Genomic DNA, 19157 nt, shown 5'->3' with positions numbered 1-19157 from the left:
CAAAGCCGTGATCAAAGAACTAGGGTTCTTGAGTTTCACAAACCTTCAGAGAATTACAATCAAACGATGGATAATCACACTATAGCTTTCTCTCTCAATCCTCAGGAAAAAGATTCAGAGATAAAAAAAAAAGTCCTTTCCTTGAGCTATTTCATGCATATTTATAGGCTCAAGGAGGGTTACCTGGGCCAATGCTCCTCACCTTTCCTTAATAACCGCGTATCAATGTAATAAAGAGGAAATATTCAATGCAATTATTATAGGATTACAATCTGGGAAGTAAATAAATCAAATTATACGACCAGCCTGGTTGTATCTAATAGTTAATCTTGATGAAGTGATGTGCCTCTGGTCGATAGTCGAACAGCACTTCCGCCACGTGTGAAAAATCCTTACCACGTCATCAGCAGCCGTTTTTTGGGTAAACATTTTCCCCCAAGTTTATTTATTGCGACCGGCAATAAGTAAACTTAGGAAACTGACCCTTCACTTACTCCACCAAACCTGTCAGAGTCGCCCATGCCCTCTTGGAAAAAGCAATCAATCATGTCTAATCAAGCCTTTTTGGTTTCCCAAAAACTTTTCTAACGACTATTACATTTCCACATACTCAGAATAAAGTAATTCATGATTACCTCTTTTATCGTGTCACAGTCACTATATACAATACCCCAAATCCATATTTTTACTTTTTACTTTTCACTCGCCATTTTCTTGTCAAGAACCTCGACTTTCAGAGCCCCAAAAAAATTTGAGGAGCTTCCATCGCTGTTCTAAGGATCCTCCGTTCGGACGCTCAAAGCTTGCGAGTTCAGACCCCACCTTTCATCTAAGTAAGTTTCATGAACCCCTTAGACGTTTGAGTTGCAATGCAAAATTGTTTTGTATTTGAGTTCTAGGTTGTTCTTGACCGAAACTGTTTTGGGGTAAACGGGCATGTTGATCGATGCTTGATAGGGTAGTGAAATAACGTTTCATAGGAGTTAGGAGTCAGTTTGATAGTCAAGATTGTAGATTTAGGGGCGTCAAATCGAAGTAAAAATTCAATTTTTAAGCTAGTTGAAAAACTGGGTTTTTCCCGCCCTTTCGGAGTCGAAAAAGCTTTTTCTGAAAAACTTTTTACGTCCGCTTTTTAATCCGTTTCTCAAACTGCTCGTATAAAACGTAGTGCTTTTGCTAGAATGTTGCTAGCCGAATAAAAGCTTAATTTTTATACGCGAGCAATGTTATTCCAACTCTCAACACAAATTTTTATGCTTTATGTTCTCATCTCCCCCTTTCTCTATTCGCAGCTTTTCATGCAAGATCCGTGGGGAGGTGAGAGGCCTATCGACGAAGACTTGCTAGCCCAATTGGTTGAGGACGAGAAGCAACCATCGCTGTTAATACCATAAATTCCTTTTTCTAGAGCTACCCCAAACATTTCATTGTCCCCGTGCCAAAATATGGGTCATGTTAAGTCTAAAGCCCAGAAAAAGAAACATTCCAAGCCTTCAAATCAGCTTGCTCCTCAAGCTGAAATTCCCTCGACCAGCAGTCGAGAAAGAAACATCCCCGACCCTAGCATTCAAACTCGCGCCAAACCTCGAAACACCATTCAACCAGATGTTGAATGGTACATCGGCCCTCCTAGCCGAGTAACGATTAGGATGATTGCCAATTACATTAAAAAATATGGACTTCCTTGGGTGACTCTAGTCCAACCCACCAAAGACCAATGGGCAAATTTTCCTGGAGGCGCTTTCAGCGCCTGGTTAAGATATCACATTGAGGCAGGAGGGATTCTGCCTCTTCATCCTTTCTTCCTAGGAGTGGCCAATTATTTCGGGGTCGCTCATTTTCAAATAACACCTAATGGATATAGAATGCTCTCGGCACTAAATATCCTTTATAGCCATAAGAAATGGTCTATCCTCACACCACACGAGGTCAACTACCTGTTCGACCTAAAATCCTACCCTAACCAGGAAAACACGGGGTTCTTCCATTTCTGTCTCTAGGAAACAGGTCGCACTTTCCTGACTGACACTACTTTTATCTCGAATGTGGGGAAGTACCATCTTGAGTACTTTTTGACTACTGACATGGTCGCGAAAAACTTGGCCTTCACACAAGGAGGTAAAGTCTTTGCACCAGTGGTCGTTTATTTTTCTTTAATTTTTGCTGCATTTCCCTTAGATATTTAGCGCCTTTCAGGCCCATGGTTGCGACCAGACCCCATACCATACATGGAAATCCAATCAGCCCTCTTGACCAGCCTGACTGACGTAGAGAAGAGTGTCAAGCATCTGGTCACAGAGGCTAACCTTAGGCTGGTCGGGCTTTTGGCTCCTCACCAGGATGTGAGGGAGTCAACAGCGGGTAGTGCCACTGGCGAGGGGATTCCTGAGCAGCACCCAGACGTGTCACAACCTCAAAGGAGGAGGACAACTGGAGTAACAATCAGGGAACCCTCCAGTACCCCGTGAGCTGCTGCTCCACCCGCCCCACTGGGAAAGGGAAAAAAGATAGCCACCAAACCTCTCGAGCCTCTCGACGAATCTTCGGATGAGAATGGTACTGATCTTTCTCTCTTAGACAATTTGCCAATTCCCTGTCACTTGTTTGATAGGGAAGGAAATTTTAAGTACGCTCCTAATTTATATTCAGACTTCTTCATGCCAGAGAGTGAGTGTAACACTAGTAGAGTATATAATGTAGCGACTAGTAATGATAGCTCAGGTATTTTACTTACGATTTTCTTTGTTTCTTTTCCTGACATAACATACTCAGTCGTTTGTAATATCTCACTGTTCATGTATTTTCTTTCTGACAGACATGGAATCCCAAAACGTGTTTGATATGTACTGTGCTCCCGAGGCTCCTGAAGCTCCTGTGAGCAAGAAGAAAGCAAGCAGGTGGCATCATGGGGAAAGCATTAAAGCGCCTCTGGCCAAGAAAACTCGTACTGCAGACCCTCCAACAGATGTACCTTCAATAAATGCAACACCACCTCCTTCTCCCCTTGAGCAGCAAACTCAGCCTGCTCCAGTCGGGTTGACACCTTCCCCGCCGGCTTCAGCTGACCAGACTCAGCAGGCTGCCCCTGCTTCCACAGGGGGTGACATATCGAGCCATGCCCTAAGATCAGCCAAGGACAGGATGGAAAATTTTTTGAGGCATGAACATTGCCGAGAAGCGATGGCTGGGACTGAGATGGTGGACATCGACCAGATCTTAACCCGCGCTCTAAACGAGCTCGTAAGTGTAAGTTGTCTTTCTTCTGTGGAGACTATATCCTCATATTTATTATAGTCAATTTAACTTTTCTACTAATCGTAGGCAATGCTAACCATGACTGCTGGCTATCTCTGCTTGGGAGCCATCACCGAACAATCCAAGGCTTCCGACCAACGGCATGCTGAAGAACTCAAAGCTGCCAAAGCAAAATATGTTGAACAACTTGAGGTGGCTCAGAAGACAAACGCAGCATTGCTTGAGGAGAAGAACAAGCTAGCTGTGGAGTTGAGGGAGAAGCAAACTGATCTGGACAAGGCCGTCGAGTCAAGAGACCAGTTCAAGGAGTCTAACCGCATCAACTACCGCAAGGCTAAAAAGCTCGAGCAGGACCTGATTGCAAGCATACAGGAGACTACAACGCTGGAAGGCCAGATCGAGGAACTTGAAAAATCCAACGCCAGCAATTTGGAGAGGTACAAGAATGCCACGGTTAAGTGTTTCTATGACTTATGGAAACACAACCAGGAGGCCAACTTTAGCTATCTTCTCGAGCGCATGAGGCATGCTGAGATAGAGCGCTGCGTTGCTCGCCTGGAAGAAGAAGAGAGAGCAAAGATACTATCTCTTTGGCCACTGGCGTGGAAGGGGCGGGAAATGAAGCTACAACTGTCATCGACCAGGATACCCCTCAAGATCCTCCCGCCTCGTAGTCTGCTATTCTTATTTTATTCTTTTATCTTTTTAATACCCAACCTACGGGTCGTGATGTAGAGACAATATATTTTTTGATTGCTGCACGGGCAGGTACTTTTTCCTTTTATCAAACAATTACATCTGAGCAGTAACTGCTTATGGGGTAAAAGGTTTCCTTAAGATATTATATTATTTGCATTTTATTATAACATCTGTTCGCATGACCGAACTTAGCATAGTACTTTGTTTTGATTTAACAAAATACAAAATTTTGAAAAATACTCTAAGTACCCTAGCATGCTTTCACTTATTTTTCTCATGTGTTTACATACCTTTTGATATGCTTTGCTTACTAGATGCCTTATATGCCCCCCACGTGATTGAGGAGCTTTAGGTCCTTAGTCACTTGCCTTGACCAAAACCTGTTTGAACATTACTGCTCGGAGCAAATAATTAAAACGATAATACAGCAAAACAACACACGTAATGAGCAAATACTTGTAATAAATACAATAATTGGCAAGAATGACTGGATGCGCATAGTCCCTTATATTTCTCGTAATAAATGGACAAAATGTGTCTATACGAGTGATCAATCAGATCTTACACTTATAAGCGATTAGTCACATAAAATGACCAACTCTTTTTCATAACTTGTAAAAAGTAAAATTAATACAAGCCAACTGTTTAATAAGAATTGTTTATTGATAGTACTTGCGCAAGTGTTCTCCATTCCAATAGCGAGGAATGAGATCTCCAATTAAGCGAGCAAGTTTGTAGGTGCCTGGATGGAGGACTTCTTCAATCTGGTATGGTCATTCCCAATTAGGTCTGAGTACTCTAGCAACTTGGTCGCGGGTATTTAGGAAAACTCTTTGAAGTAGTAAATCTCCGACGTATTTTAGAGTTGAAATATCGGGCGACTTTTTGCTGGTACGCAGCTACTCAGAGTTGGGCTTGTTCACGTTTCTCATCGATCAAGTCCAAGGATTCCATCAATAGTTGGCTGTTAGAGCCTTGATCATACGCTATCCTACGATGCGAGGCTGGATCTAACTCAACAGGCAACATAGCCTCATACCCATAAGCCAAAGAGAATGGAGTATGGCCTGTTGCTGTTCGATGGGAAGTTCTGTACGACCAAAGGACTTTAGGCAATTTCTCTGGCCATGCACCCTTAGCTTTTTCCAGTCTTTTCTTCAGGGTATCCTTTAGCATTTTATTGACTGCTTCGACTTGTCCATTTTCTTGGGGATGAGCGACTGAAGAAAAGCTTTTGATAATCCCATACATTCGCAAAAGTCCATGAATAAATCACTATCAAACTGTGTGCCGTTATCTGAGACAATTTTCCTTGGCAATCCATAGCGACAAACGATGTTTTTAACCACAAAATCCAACACCTTCTTGGTCCTTATTGTTGCGAGTGGCTCAGCTTCGACCCATTTAGTGAAGTAATCGACGTCAACAACATCATATTTGACGCCGCCCTTTCCTGTGGGTAAAGATTCAATTAAGTCTATCCCCCATACTGCAAACGGCCATGGACTTTGCATCTGTTTCAGTTCATTAGGGGCTGCTTGTGGGATTTTTGAGAATCTCTGGCACTTGTCACACCTCCGTACAAATTCCATCGAGTCTTCATTCATTGTTGGCCAGAAATACCCTTGCCTCAGGATCTTTTTCGACAAACTTTGCCCCACAGCGTGGTCCTCGCAAAAGCCTTCGTGTACTTCTATCATCAATCCTTTGGCCTTCTCTTTCGAAACACATCTGAGGAGTGGCATTGAGTATCCCTTTCAGTACAAGATTCCATCGACTATGATGTACTTAGTAGCTTGTCGCTGAAGGGTCCTAGCTTTGTTTTTATCCGTTGGTAACACGCCTTGTGTCAGATACTCTACGTATGGTGCCATCCATGGATCCGCCACTTGGATCACCAAAGTGGTCTCCTCTACTTGGATGCTTGGCACAGATAGCCATTCAACTGGTACTATGTTCAGAGTATCATTATCCTTTGCACTTGCTAATTTGGCCAAAGTGTCCGTGTTTGAATTCTGGTCGTGAGGTACCTGCTGAAGGGTGTACTTGTCAAACTGCGCTAATAGATCCTTTGTTTTGTTTAAATAGGCAACCCTCTTTAAACCTCGGGCTTGGTACTCTCCCATGACCTGATTTACCTCCAGTAGAGAGTCACTGTAGATGTCAAGTATTTTTATATTCATGTCCCTGACTAATCGTAACCCAGCGAGCAACGCTTCATACTCAGCCTAATTGTTGGAAGCGGTGAAGTCGAATCTGATTGCGCAGTGAAATCGATGCCCTTCAGGCGTAATCAGGATCACCCCCACGCCTGCATGATGCTCATTAAAAGAGCCATCTGTAAACAACTTCCATGAGGGAGGTTGGTTTTTTGATTCAGGCTCATTAGGCTTTTCGGTCTGCTCGCTATCTGTAAGTTCAATGAACTCTGCAATGAAGTCAGCCAGGGCTTGTCCTTTTATCACTGCTTGCGGTAAATAAGAGATATTGAACTGCCTAAGTTTGACTACCCATTTCAACAATCTTCCTGCAGCCTCTAGCTTTTGCAGCACTTGCCGTAGAGGCTGGTCGGTCAAAACTATGATCGGGTGGGCTTGAAAGTAAGGCCGCAGCTTCCTTGAGGCTAAAATTAAGCAATAAGCTAACTTTTCAATTGGTGGATATCGTAGCTCCGCTCCAATTAGCCTTTTTCTTACATAATAAATGCCCTTTTGCACGCCTTCTTCTTCCCTTACTAAGACAGCACTAGCAGCATAATCCGTAATCGCCAAGTAGACAAACAAGGTTTCCTCATCAACCAACTTTGATAGGATGGGTGGTTGCGCCATGTGAGTCTTCAATGCTTGGAATGCCTCGCACTCCTTCGTCCACTCAAATTTCTTGTTGCCTCTAAGTAGATTAAAAAATGGAACGCACTTGTCCGTTGATTTTGAAATAAATCTACCGAGAGCGGCAATTCTTCCGGTCAAACTTTGAACATCCTTAATCTTTAATGGCGATTTCATATCGATCAGAGCTTTGATTTTCTTATATTTTTTCAAGACGTTGAAGCACTCCTGCAAATCCTTTATATGCCCTTCTGCCTTCTTTGACTTTACCAGCATATCGTCGACATAGACCTCCATGTTTGTCCCGATCAGCTCCTTGAACATGTGGTTGACTAGTTGCTGGTAAGTCACACCAATGTTTTTCAAACTGAAGGGCATTAATTTGTAACAGTAAAGCTCGGTATCAGTCCTAAAGCTAGTGTGATACTCATCATGGGGTGCATACTAATATGATTATATCAGGAGTATGCATCCATAAAAGAGAGAATCTCATGCCTTGTAGGGGCATCGACCAGTTGGTCGATCCTAGGGAGTGGAAGACAATCCTTGGGGCAAGCTTCATTGAGGTGTGTGAAATCCACACATGTTCGCCATTTTCAATTCAGTTTGGGAACTAGCACGGGATTAGAGACCCACGATGGATAAAACGCCACCCTGATGAACCCATTCTCCTTCAGCTTTTCGACTTCTTCTTTTAAGGCCTTTGATCTATCTTTGTCGAACAGCCTTCTTTTATGTTGCACTGGTGGAAAACTCTTGATGATGTTCAGGACATGACTGATGACTGCAGGGTCTATTTCGACCATGTCTTTGTCAGACCAGGCGAAGACTTCCTGGTTCCTCCTTAAAAACTCCACCGATGCTTGTTTTGTTGTTGTTTCTAAGTTTTTACTGACTTTCACAACTCTGGTCGGATTTTCTTCATCGAGTTGGACCTCTTCAAGGTCCTTGATGGGTCCTATTTCTTCCTCAAAATCCCCAAAGCGAGGATCCAAGTCTTAATCCTCACTCTGGGCAACACCCTATTTGATGACATTATCACTTGACTGGGCCTGAGCATGAATTGCCATTTGAAACTCTTTTCCGGGAACATCTTTTGAGACACCTTTCTTTCCTTGGTTATTGAGGCGTTGTAGCACTCCCTTGCCTCCCAGTGATTTCCCAATACGCATCCTACCCCAGCGTCTGTTGGGAATTTCATGGCAAGGTGCCATATTAAAGTGACGGCTTGTAGGTCGACCATAATTGGCATCCCAATTACAGCATTGTATGCCAAAGGACAATCAACTACTATGAAAGTAGTGAGTAATTACCTGTTAGCAGGTGCAGTACCTGTTGTAACTGGAAGCCTAATCGACCCAGTTGGGGCGAGCCCTTCGCTGGAAAATCCATAGATGGTTTGGTTGCATGGCTCCAGGTCCTTAATGGACAGCTTCATTCTCTCCAGTGAAGACTTGTATAGGATGGTGACCGAGCTTTGTAATGACCCAACTACTCTAGACTTTGGACCATTAATGACTACTTCTACATAGACACTAATCTTTAATAGAACTCACTAGTGAAATAATCATAACTTCATTAAAACTTGTAAGACAAATGTTAAACTACATAAAATTTAAAGTAGGATATGGGATCCCATTGTTTTTAAAATGAAAAAATAACATAACTTTAAATAAATGGATTACAAAATAAAGTGCGGAAAATACATATAAAGAATAATTTTTAAAAGACTAAGAAGCGACTTCATCCTCGAACCGAACGCTCAATCCATCCATTTCCATTCAGCCTCAATACACAACCCCCAAGCTGCCAAGAACCTTGCCGCCACCATAGTTATTTTCCTGGACATATAAACATAAAAGAATGAGCCTAATGCCCAGCAAGGAAAATCTAACATATAAATCATATACATAAAATTCATATCGCAACATAGGCTAAAGCAGATCATAAACATATGTCACATATACTATAATGGCCATTATTACTTGGGGCTCGTAAACTAAACAAGTTATATGCCCATTAGATTTGTGGGGCTTGCTAGCTAAGCAAGTCATATGCCCATAAATTTATTGGGGCTTGTTAGTTATACAAGTCATATGCCCAAGTCTACAACATACATAATATAACATATAACATAACACATAAATCATAAGATAACATATAACATAACATATAAATCATAAGATAACATATAACATAACATATAAATCATAAGATAACATATAAATCATAAGATAACATATAACATAACATATAAATCATAAGATAACATATAACATAACATATCAAATCCTATCCTATTTTCCTTACCAAATATACTGGGATATGAGAACAGGATTGGGACTTTGGAACACTCCTAAAAACCATCAAAGAAAGGTGACAATACTTAAAGACAAAGGGATGAAAAGAATGGACGAACTATACCATTGAGAATATACTTACCAAAAATATTACGTTCAAGATCTTAGATTTCCTAACCAAGAATAAAGAATAGAGTTAGGATTTTGAGTAGAAAACTATAAGAATAACACAGAAATGAACTAGAATAATGAATACCTCGAATGCTTCTATAACCGAACTACACCTCGAACCCAAAATATACTATAAACCTTACTTCACGAGTGTTTATTAAGCTTAAAAGGATAAAGCTTATATTCCCAACCCAAGTGTTTAAGCACTCAAAAATAACCTAGCAGCTTGCAGACTTTGAACTTAGCTTGATGAATGAATAAATGGCTAGGTACTAGGTCCTATTTATACAGTTCAAGAATGAAAAGATCTTCATTTAACTTGAATAAAATAATGGCTTTTTAAGTGAAAAATATTTGAATTATCGTTTAGCAGAGGCTGAAGACTCAGTCAGAAAGATGCTGGGCTTATCAAGAAGTTAAAGATTAAAATGAGCTCGGTTTCAAAAACATTCAAAAATCATTCAAAGGAGCCGATATATCGCCCCTAGTAGGAGATATATCGCCCGGGCTAATATGCCCGAGGCTCGTCGAGGTGATCGTGCGAAGTTACGTGTTTTTCGTATCCCCGTATGGTGATATATCGCCCCCTATAGCTGCGTAACTGGTTCACCCCTATCCAGGATGCTAACCGATCGTTCCTCATAACTCAAGTCTTTCTGAAGTGCTATCGTATCGTACTTGAGGACGTGAGATGGGTCTAACACATACTTGCATAGCATCAAGATGTGGAACACGTTGTGACTATCTGCTTGTGCTGGTGGTAGGGCTAGTCTATACGCAACTGCTCCCACTTTGTCCAATATCTCAAAAGGACCTATAAATTGGGGACTAAGCTTGCCTTTCTTCCCAAACTGCTTTACACCTTTCATAGGAGATATCTTCAAGAAGGCTTGATCTTCGACTTTGAATTCCACATCGCGTCGCTCGGCATCCGCATAGCTTTTCTGATGGCTTTGAGCAGCAAGCATACGCTGTCTAATAAGTGCTACTGCTTCTTGAGCTTGTCTAATAGCTTCGGGACGTAGAAGCTGCCTTTCTCCTACCTCGTCCCAATGCAACGGTGATCGGCACCTTCTTCCATATAGCAAATCATAAGGTGCCATCCCGATCGTTGACTGGTAGCTATTTTTGTAGGAGGACTGTATCAGCGGCAAGTACTTATTCCATGATCCTCCGAAATCAAGTACACATGCGCGTAGCATATCTTCTAAAATCTGAATCGTACGCTTGGACTGCCCGTCAGTCTGAGGATGAAAAGTTGTACTAAGGCTTAACTTAGTACCCATAGCTTGTTGTAAACTTCCCCAAAATCTCGATGTAAACATCGATCCTACATCTGACACTATTGTCTTGGGGATTCAATGCAACCGTACTATCTCTTGGACATAGATGTCTGCATATTGGTCTGCCGTGTATGAAGTCTTAATAGGCAGGAAATGAGCCGACTTGGTTAGTCTATCTATTACTATCAAAGCAGAATCATGCTGCTTATTCGTTCGTGGGAAACCTGTCACGAAGTCCATAGCTATATCTTCCCACTTCCATTCTAGTACGCTAAGCGGTTGCAATAAGCCTGTAGGCCGCTGATGCTCTGCTTTCACTTGCTGGCAGACTAGACACTTAGACACAAATTCTGCTATGTCCTTCTTCATCCCTGACCACCAATAAATTGCCTTGATGTCATGAGTCATCTTGGTCGACCCTGGGTGAACTAAGTACAGGGTACTGTGCACTTCTTCTAGAATCGTCTTTTTAATCCTTTGATCATTTGGCACGCATACCCGATCCTTATATCTCAATAAACCTTGACTAGATATTAAGAAATCTGTGGTCTTTCCTTCTCGGACTGCATCCATATGTGTTGCTAGCTTGTCGTCATGTCCTTGACCAATCCGTATATCTTCTAGCAGAGTCGACTGGATAGACAAGTTAGCCAGTTTGCCGACAACTACTTCTATTCCGGCACTGATCAGCTCCTGCTGTAGCGACTTTTCTATTCCAGCTAAAGTTGCTAAACTTCCATAACTTTTCCTACTAAGCGCATCTTCAACTACGTTTGCTTTTCCTGAGTGGTATTGGATTTCGCAGTCGTAATCCTTCACTAATTCTAACCACCTGCGCTGCCTCATGTTGAGCTCCTTCTGAGTAATGAAGTATTTTAAACTTTTGTGGTCCATATAAATCTCGCACCGTTCTCCGTAAAAATAATGGCGCCAGATTTTCAATGCAAAGACCACCGCTGCCAACTCCATATCACGAGTTGGATAATGCTGCTTGTACTCCTTCAACTTTCGTGAGGCGTAGGCTATCACCTTATCATTTTGCATCAGCATGCAACCCAATCCTTGCTTCGATGCATCGCAGTAAATTATGAACTTATTGTTGGGAGTCGGTACACAGAGTACTGGTGCTGAACAAAGCTTATCCTTAAGCAACTGGAAGCTTTCCTCACATCTATCATTCCAGTTGAATCTTTGTTGTTTTTGGGTCAGGTTGGTGAGTAGAGTGTCTATCTTAGAAAAGCCCTCTATGAACCTCCTATAATAACCTGCTAACCCTAGAAAGCTTCTTACTTCAGATGCGTTCTTTGGTCTTGGCCAATCCTTCACGGCCTCTACCTTTGATGGGTCTACTGCAACTCCGTCTTTTGATATAATGTGGCTGAGGAACGCCACTTATGAAAGCCAAAACTCGCATTTCTTGATCTTGGCGTAGAGTTGATGCTCCTTCAGTCATGAAAAAATCAACCTTAAATGTTCCTCATGCTCTACTTCATCCATGGAGTATACTAAGATGTCGTCGATGAACACTACGACGAATTTATCTAAGTAGTCCTTGAAGACCCTATTCATCAAGTCCATAAACGTGGCTGGTGCGTTGGCAAGACCGAAAGATATAACTAAGAACTCGTAATGTCCATAACGAGTTCTAAAGGCTGTTTTAGGAATATCTTCTCCCTTTACCTTGAGCTGATGATACCCGGACCGTAAATCAATCTTTGAAAATACAGTCGCACCTTGGAGTTGATCAAACAAGTCGTCAATCCAGGGTAGCGGGTACTTATTCTTAATCATTACTTTGTTCAGCTCGTGATAGTCTATGCACATCCGCATGCTTCCGTCCTTTTTCTTCACGAATAGCACCGGTGCTCCCCATGGTGAATGGCTTGGCCTAATAAAACCCAACTCTAGGAGTTCTTGTAGCTGCGTTTTTAACTCCTTGAGTTCCGTAGGTGCCATCCGGTATGGTGCCTTAGAGATAGGCTCGGTGCCTGGTACTAATTCTATTGTGAAGTCAATTTCCCGAGTTAGCGGCAATCCTGGCAAGTCATCAGGAAATACCTCTGGGATATCTTTTACAATACGGACATCTCCAACCTTAAGTGGTGTCTCCTTTACCACATTTGTGATGCTGGCTAAGAACGCTTGACATCCTTTTTCCATCGTTCTTTGAGCTTTGAGAGATGATAATAACGGGGTGCGTAATCCTGAAGCTTGTCCCATGAAGCATAGTTTATGGCCGTCAGGAGTCTCGAACATCACCTTCTTGAGTTTGCAGTCGATGGTTGCGCCATGCCGTGCTAGCCAGTCCATGCCTAGTATTAAGTCAAAGTCCTTGATCACCAATTCTATTAGGTCTCCTTCTAGTTATATGTCATCAATCTTGATCGGTAAGCCTCGTACTATCCGTGATGATAGAACTACTTTGCCTGAAGGCAACTTGGTTACAAACCTAGTTCTAAATCTGTCACAAGGTTTGTCTAGTTTTTCTATCATTCCTAACGAGATATACAAATGAGTGGCTCCCAAATCAAATAATACAGAGCATATGTTATTGAGGATAGAAACCTGACCTATGACCACCTTATTGCTAGCATCAGCCTCTCCTTGGGTTAAGGCAAAAACCCTAGTAGGAACCATCAGCCTCTTAGAGATATCTTTCCTTATAGGTGCGGGTCGTTTGTAAGGCACACTTAAGCTAGTCGCCTGGTAGACTTCTGCTCGGCTTTCGATAAAGGCTGTGTAGTTGGTGAGTCTCGGCTCGTATCTGTTGCCTTTGGGGCACCTATTGTCCGAAGCTGACGACTCATTGTTGGCCCGCTTTCCACCATGCCTACCATTGCCATTCCCATTGTCGTTTCCATTGCCATTGGGTTTCTTCGACCCATTGGCGGCCTTGGTGGGTTCTTCCTTTGTCCCCTTGTCCTTCGTTGGCGATTTCCCTTCATAGGCAATCGCGTCCTCGAGCTTGATATATCTATCAGCCCGATCCAAAAACTCCTGGGTACTTTTTACCCCATTCTTTCTGAGGTTACTCCAGAGGGGTGAATGGCGCCTAACCCCAGTTGTTAGAGCCATCATCTTACCTTCATCGCCCACTGTCTTGGCTCCAGCTGCTGCTTGCATGAAGCATTGGATGTATTCCTTTAAGGGCTCTCCCTCCTTCTGGTGTATCTCGACCAGCTAGTTGGCCTCTGTGGGGTGTACGCGACCCGCGTAGAATTTTTCGTAAAATTCCTTTACGAACATCTCCCAAGATACTATACTAGTAGGAGGGAATTTGAAGAACCACTCTTAGGCGGTGTCAGATGGTGTCGCAAGGAATATCCTGCAGAGGGCATCTTTCGACACTTTCTGTATATTCATTTGTTTCTCAAACTTGTTAACGTGAGAAACTGGGTCTCCGTACCCAACAAAGTTTGGCAGTGTTGGCATCTTGAATTTACTGTGGTTTCAGCTACAGCAATTCTTTGTACAAATGGATTGCCCCTCCTCCTATCGTACTCAATGTGGGATGTTCGTCCTCCGACTAGTTGCTGCACTGCCTGGTTCCGAGCATCAATCCGAGCCTGAACCGCTTCGGGGACTGCTGGGGCAACCGGTGCCAGGGGAGCGTACTCATTGTGCCTCTCGTAGTAGTTATTAAGTACGTCCCTTAAATCATCATCCCTGCCATCTCTGCTCGCTAACTCCTAGACGATCAAAAACATTCTGCTGCCTGGGTTGCCCCCCAGTGTTACGGCTAGTTGGCCTATTTTCTCTAGGTGGGGGGCTTCTGCCTCCACCTCTTTCCTCATTTATCTGAACAGCATTTCCTCTGCCGGAGTCGGCTTCATTATAGTCATGGCCATCTCTAAATTATGGCTAACTATGGCATGACCGGCTATTGACGCTATAACCTCCTCGGGCTGGCATCTCCCGAGCGTCAGGGGTAGGCCTGCGCTGGTCCTTGGGTCCCCATGCATTGCTATGTCGTGGGGGACCCTTGATCGCAGAGCCTGACTCGATGCTCCTTCTGTTGACGGAAGGACGCTGTCCCCTGCTCGGTAGATTCGACTCTTCATCCCCTGGGCGTATAGGGCTGCAGGCTGGTTCCCCGGCCCTATTCTGCCTCAGGCGCTGTGGATTGCCTCGACCAACCTGAGAGGGAGGCTGCTACTCAGGATCCCTAACTGGGACATCATCCTGAGCGACAGGGAGTTGCTCTGGCCTTTGAAGGCTTGCTGGCTGGAGGAGAGGACTAGGATTGGGAACCCCCGGAGGCGGCGCACTTGGTGGCTGATCTGGCTGAGAGGCTGGCGTGGCCTGACTCCGAGCCAATTGGATGGCTGCTTCAAGAATTGCCATGGCATCCCTCTGCCGACGGTCCATGTCCGTCTGCCGCTCACTCAACTCGTGGTGCTGGCGTTCTATTTCTCTTTGCTGCAGTGCCATTGTCTCCGCAGCATTCTCCTGATTGGTCCTGAGATTAGCCAACTCATCCTGCAACACCCCCAGCGTTGCTCTCAGCGTTTCAAAAATATAACTCCTCTTCACACTCCAAATGTGGTTCATTCTCAGCCACATTTGGGGGAGGAGGTTGGGATGGTGTAGTGCCAGCGACCTGTCTAGTCTTCTTGGATGTTTTCACCATTAGATTTTCTTATAGTTTTTTATCAAGCTCTCAATGAAAGCACCAGAATATTGACCCTCGATTTGGTCAACGACACAGAGTCAAATATACGACAGAAAATGAGATGGCAATTAAGAGTTTAATCTAATGGTAAAGAAGAAGACACCAACGATTTATAGTGGTTTGGCCCCAAAGAATGGTAATGACCTACGTCAACTTAGCGCTATTATTAATATTGAATCTCAAAGCCGTGATAAAAGAACAAGGGTTCTTGAGTTTCACAAACCTTGGGAGAATTACAATCAAACAATGGATAATCACACTATAGATTTCTCTCTCAATCCTCAGGAAAAAGATTCAGAGGTCAAAAAAATTCCTTTCCTTGAGCTATTTCATGCATATTTATAGGCTCAAGGACGGTTACCTAGGCCAATGGGCCTTAACTTTCCTTAATAACCGCGTATCAATTCAATAAAGAGGAAATATTCAATGCAATTATTATAGGATTACAATCTTGGAAGTAAATAAATCAAATTATACGACTAGCCTGATCGTATCTAATAGTTAATCTTGATGAAGTGATGTGCCTCTGGTCAATAGTCGAACAGCACTTCCACCACGTGCAGACCACGTGTAAAAAATCCTTGCCACATCATCAGCAGCCATTTTTTTGGGTAAACAGACTTACCAAATTTATTTTATCCCACTCAAATAAAATAATTAATTTCAAAAATTAATTAATTTATTTATATATATGAATTTTGAAATTTTACATATTTAAATTAATAAATATATTTTTGAAAATTAATAGTTAATTTTAAATTAATTATTCAACCTCAATTATCATATAACTTTATACTTGACATGAAGAATAAAATTCTTCTCAAATTCTCAAATTACAGTTATACTCTTGTATCAACTGTTACCTTAATATGGTTTTGACAGAGCCACCCTAGGGACCTATGGACCTATAATATCAAGCTCCAATAAATATTATATTATTAATCAAAGATCTTTGATTAAATAATCATATTTATTAATCTTAGGATTATTGAACTATAAATATGAGATTGAACTCTTGACAGTTACAGACATATTTACTGAGTACTTTATTAAAGAATAAAGTGTCCATTGATATAAGCATTATCTACAGCGTTAATCTTCTATTAACGGTTCATAATTAAAAGTGAAGAAAATTACTGTTTTACCCTTTAGCTATATATTGTTCCTAGAGTACCATTGACCTTACTAGTGAATGTTGTATCACAACAAGTTTGCGACGTGAGCGCTCTTAACTATTTTAGTTCAATAAGTCAACCCAATAGGGAACCATTATTCGATTTATAAGAAGGTATAGTGTAATGACCCAAATTTACTAGTAAGGCTTAAGGGCCTTGATTAGTGTGTGGGGAGGGCATAACTGGATTATATGTAATTAAATGATTAAAAGAATGTTATATGACTATGTGTATTAGTATGCATGTAGGCCCTGATTAGGTTAGAAGGGCATATTCGTCATTTTGGCCCATTGAGGGCATAAATGTAAATATCTGTGATAAATTGTTGAGACCACATTATTATGTGGATATATTTGTAATCTGTGACTCGAGGCGATCCTAGTGAGTGGTTTAGCGAAAAAGTCACGACGGGGATTTATACCCGACTCGGGGCAAGCTTGGGGGTATTTCTGGGAATTTAGAGAATATATTGGAGTCTATTTTGATATTGAGGAATATAATTGGTGATTAGTTAGGTGTCGGGAAGTAAGCGGTAAATATGAGAGACATTCGAGGTATTAGTGGGAATTGGGTGTAATGACTAAAATGCCCTCAACATGTTTAAAACTTGGTTTTAAGTGGGAGGGCAAATTGGTCATTTGAGCTAAAAGCAGGGATAAGTATTATTAAGCTTTATACCTTAGTGGAATATGTAGAAGGTTTCAGAAGTCTGAAGAAAAGAAAGAAAGAAAAGGAAAGAAGGAAAAGGAAATAGAGGTCTTCTCTCTCTCACAGTTTGGGATTCCCTCTTCAATTCTTGAGGTCTCATGAAGCTAAAATTCAGAGGAGCTTTAGGCTAAGACTTTGCACTTGGGATTTTGATCAGGTTTGGGAGTTCAGGAAGGGTTATTCATCACTTGAGGTAAGGTTTTGAGGTTGATATTCAGTTCTTGGTTTTGGTATTGAATTGGTTTTCTAATCTGAGTTTCTGTGGGAATTCTAGGGAATTAAACATAAGGGTTTGAGGACGTGAAGGCTAAGGAAGTGTAGAAGAAAACATAGGTTCAACTCATCCATCAAAGGTAAGAAATCCTAGCTTTAAGTTCTGTGATTTCAGTTGATTTCTTTTGAGTGTTTGAACTCTAAGTGGTGTTTTTGTGTGTTGGGGTGCATATGATTGGATTTCTTATGGTTGTGTCATTTGGGGTGAGTTGGAGATGTTGGTAGGCTTGTTTTGATGTTTTGTTGAAGTTTGGAAGAGTTTTGGAAAGGTTTGGCTCGGGAAAAATCGAAGGAAGAAAATGCAGGGTTTGTTGGCTTTGTGGTCTGGGGCATTTTTCGCTCTGCTTGTAGCGCTGTAGCGCCCACTTTAGGGCATTGTAGCACTACCCTATTCCCAGAAAGGGGTTTTGGGTTATTTCTTAGGGTTTTTTCCCAGGGGCTCGAGGTTTGATTCCACCACCCCGTTTGGTGGGGTTTCCCCAGGTTAGGTTTTGGAATTGAAGTTTGGAGTTAGTTATAACTTGTGACCGTGACTAGGTGTACACTAGGGCTCAGACGGGATCGCGCTTGAGGATCAAATTGAACAATTGTATCAGAATCTAAAGGTAAGAAAACTGCACCCGGTTATGTGTTTGTATTATGCAATGGGACATGTGATAAACAGCCTAAGGGTGCCATAAACAATACTTACGCATAGGGCGCGGCTCGGCCACTGGTAGCAGAGGACAACTTAATATTCACTGAGCTCGATTTAAGCGGGCCAGAGTCAGTGGGATAAATAGAGGGTGCGGCCTACGGGCCTTAACCCTGGTTATCATATGTGAATTGATTATTGATATGAAATGATGTACTTGGTATGCTGAATAATTGAATAACATGAATGTTGAACTATTGAGTATATGATTATACTGCGTAGGTTATCTGGTTGTTTGCTTGATGATTGTGGTCTGTTGTTGTGATTTCTTGCTGGGCCTTGGCTCATGGGTGCTACGTGCTGCAGGTAAAGGCAAGGGCAAGTTGGACCAGTCCTGAGATGGAGAGCTTCGGGGTTGAATGTACATAATCAGTTGATCGGCCGCCACGGCCGAGGAGTGGAGCAGGATGAGAAAAGCCTAATAGTTTGTTTTTGCTTAGAGTGGCTAGTAACTTCATTTTAGTCCCGAAATTTTGTAAACTGTCTTGTAACTTTGCTACTTTTGGGATCCCATGTAAAAGAAAATGTTTGATTATAAAAAAATATAACTTCTGACACCAAAATATTTTAACCCTAGGTCAACTGTAGTATCAATAACACGTTCTAATTAAATGACTTGATTAGCAAGTCCTGCACCTTTATAAACACACTGTGTAACGGTCTTGGCTATCTAGGGCGTTACAACTTGGTATCAGAGCGTCTTAGGTTTAAGAGTTCATGAAGACTGGCTGGACATGTACATTCGCCGCGAAAGATAAGTTCAACTCAGAGTTTTGTAATTGTGTATACATGATTATATGCTTAAATGATTAGAATGAAATATGACGGTTGATATCTGCTTGATTAATAGGGAGCATGAGATACTGATAGGACCTGGCCCTTGACTATTGCATGATGATATTGAGGTGTGCTTATCAGCACTGCTATGCATGTGAATGAAAATATTTGGATAATTGTATGAATTGTTATATTTTGATTGTTTGTGAATATTTGAGTCCCAGTGGTGGATCATGAAAGGATTATTACTTTGTCATCATAGTCTGACTGCCAAGTCTTTGATTGTAGATTGACTTGGATAATTATGCGTCCAAGAAAATCT

The sequence above is a fragment of the Humulus lupulus genome, chromosome 4 (genome assembly GCF_963169125.1).
Source record: "Humulus lupulus chromosome 4, drHumLupu1.1, whole genome shotgun sequence".
Taxonomy (NCBI): Eukaryota; Viridiplantae; Streptophyta; class Magnoliopsida; order Rosales; family Cannabaceae; genus Humulus; species Humulus lupulus.
Note: the sequence above shows the minus strand (reverse complement) of the source record.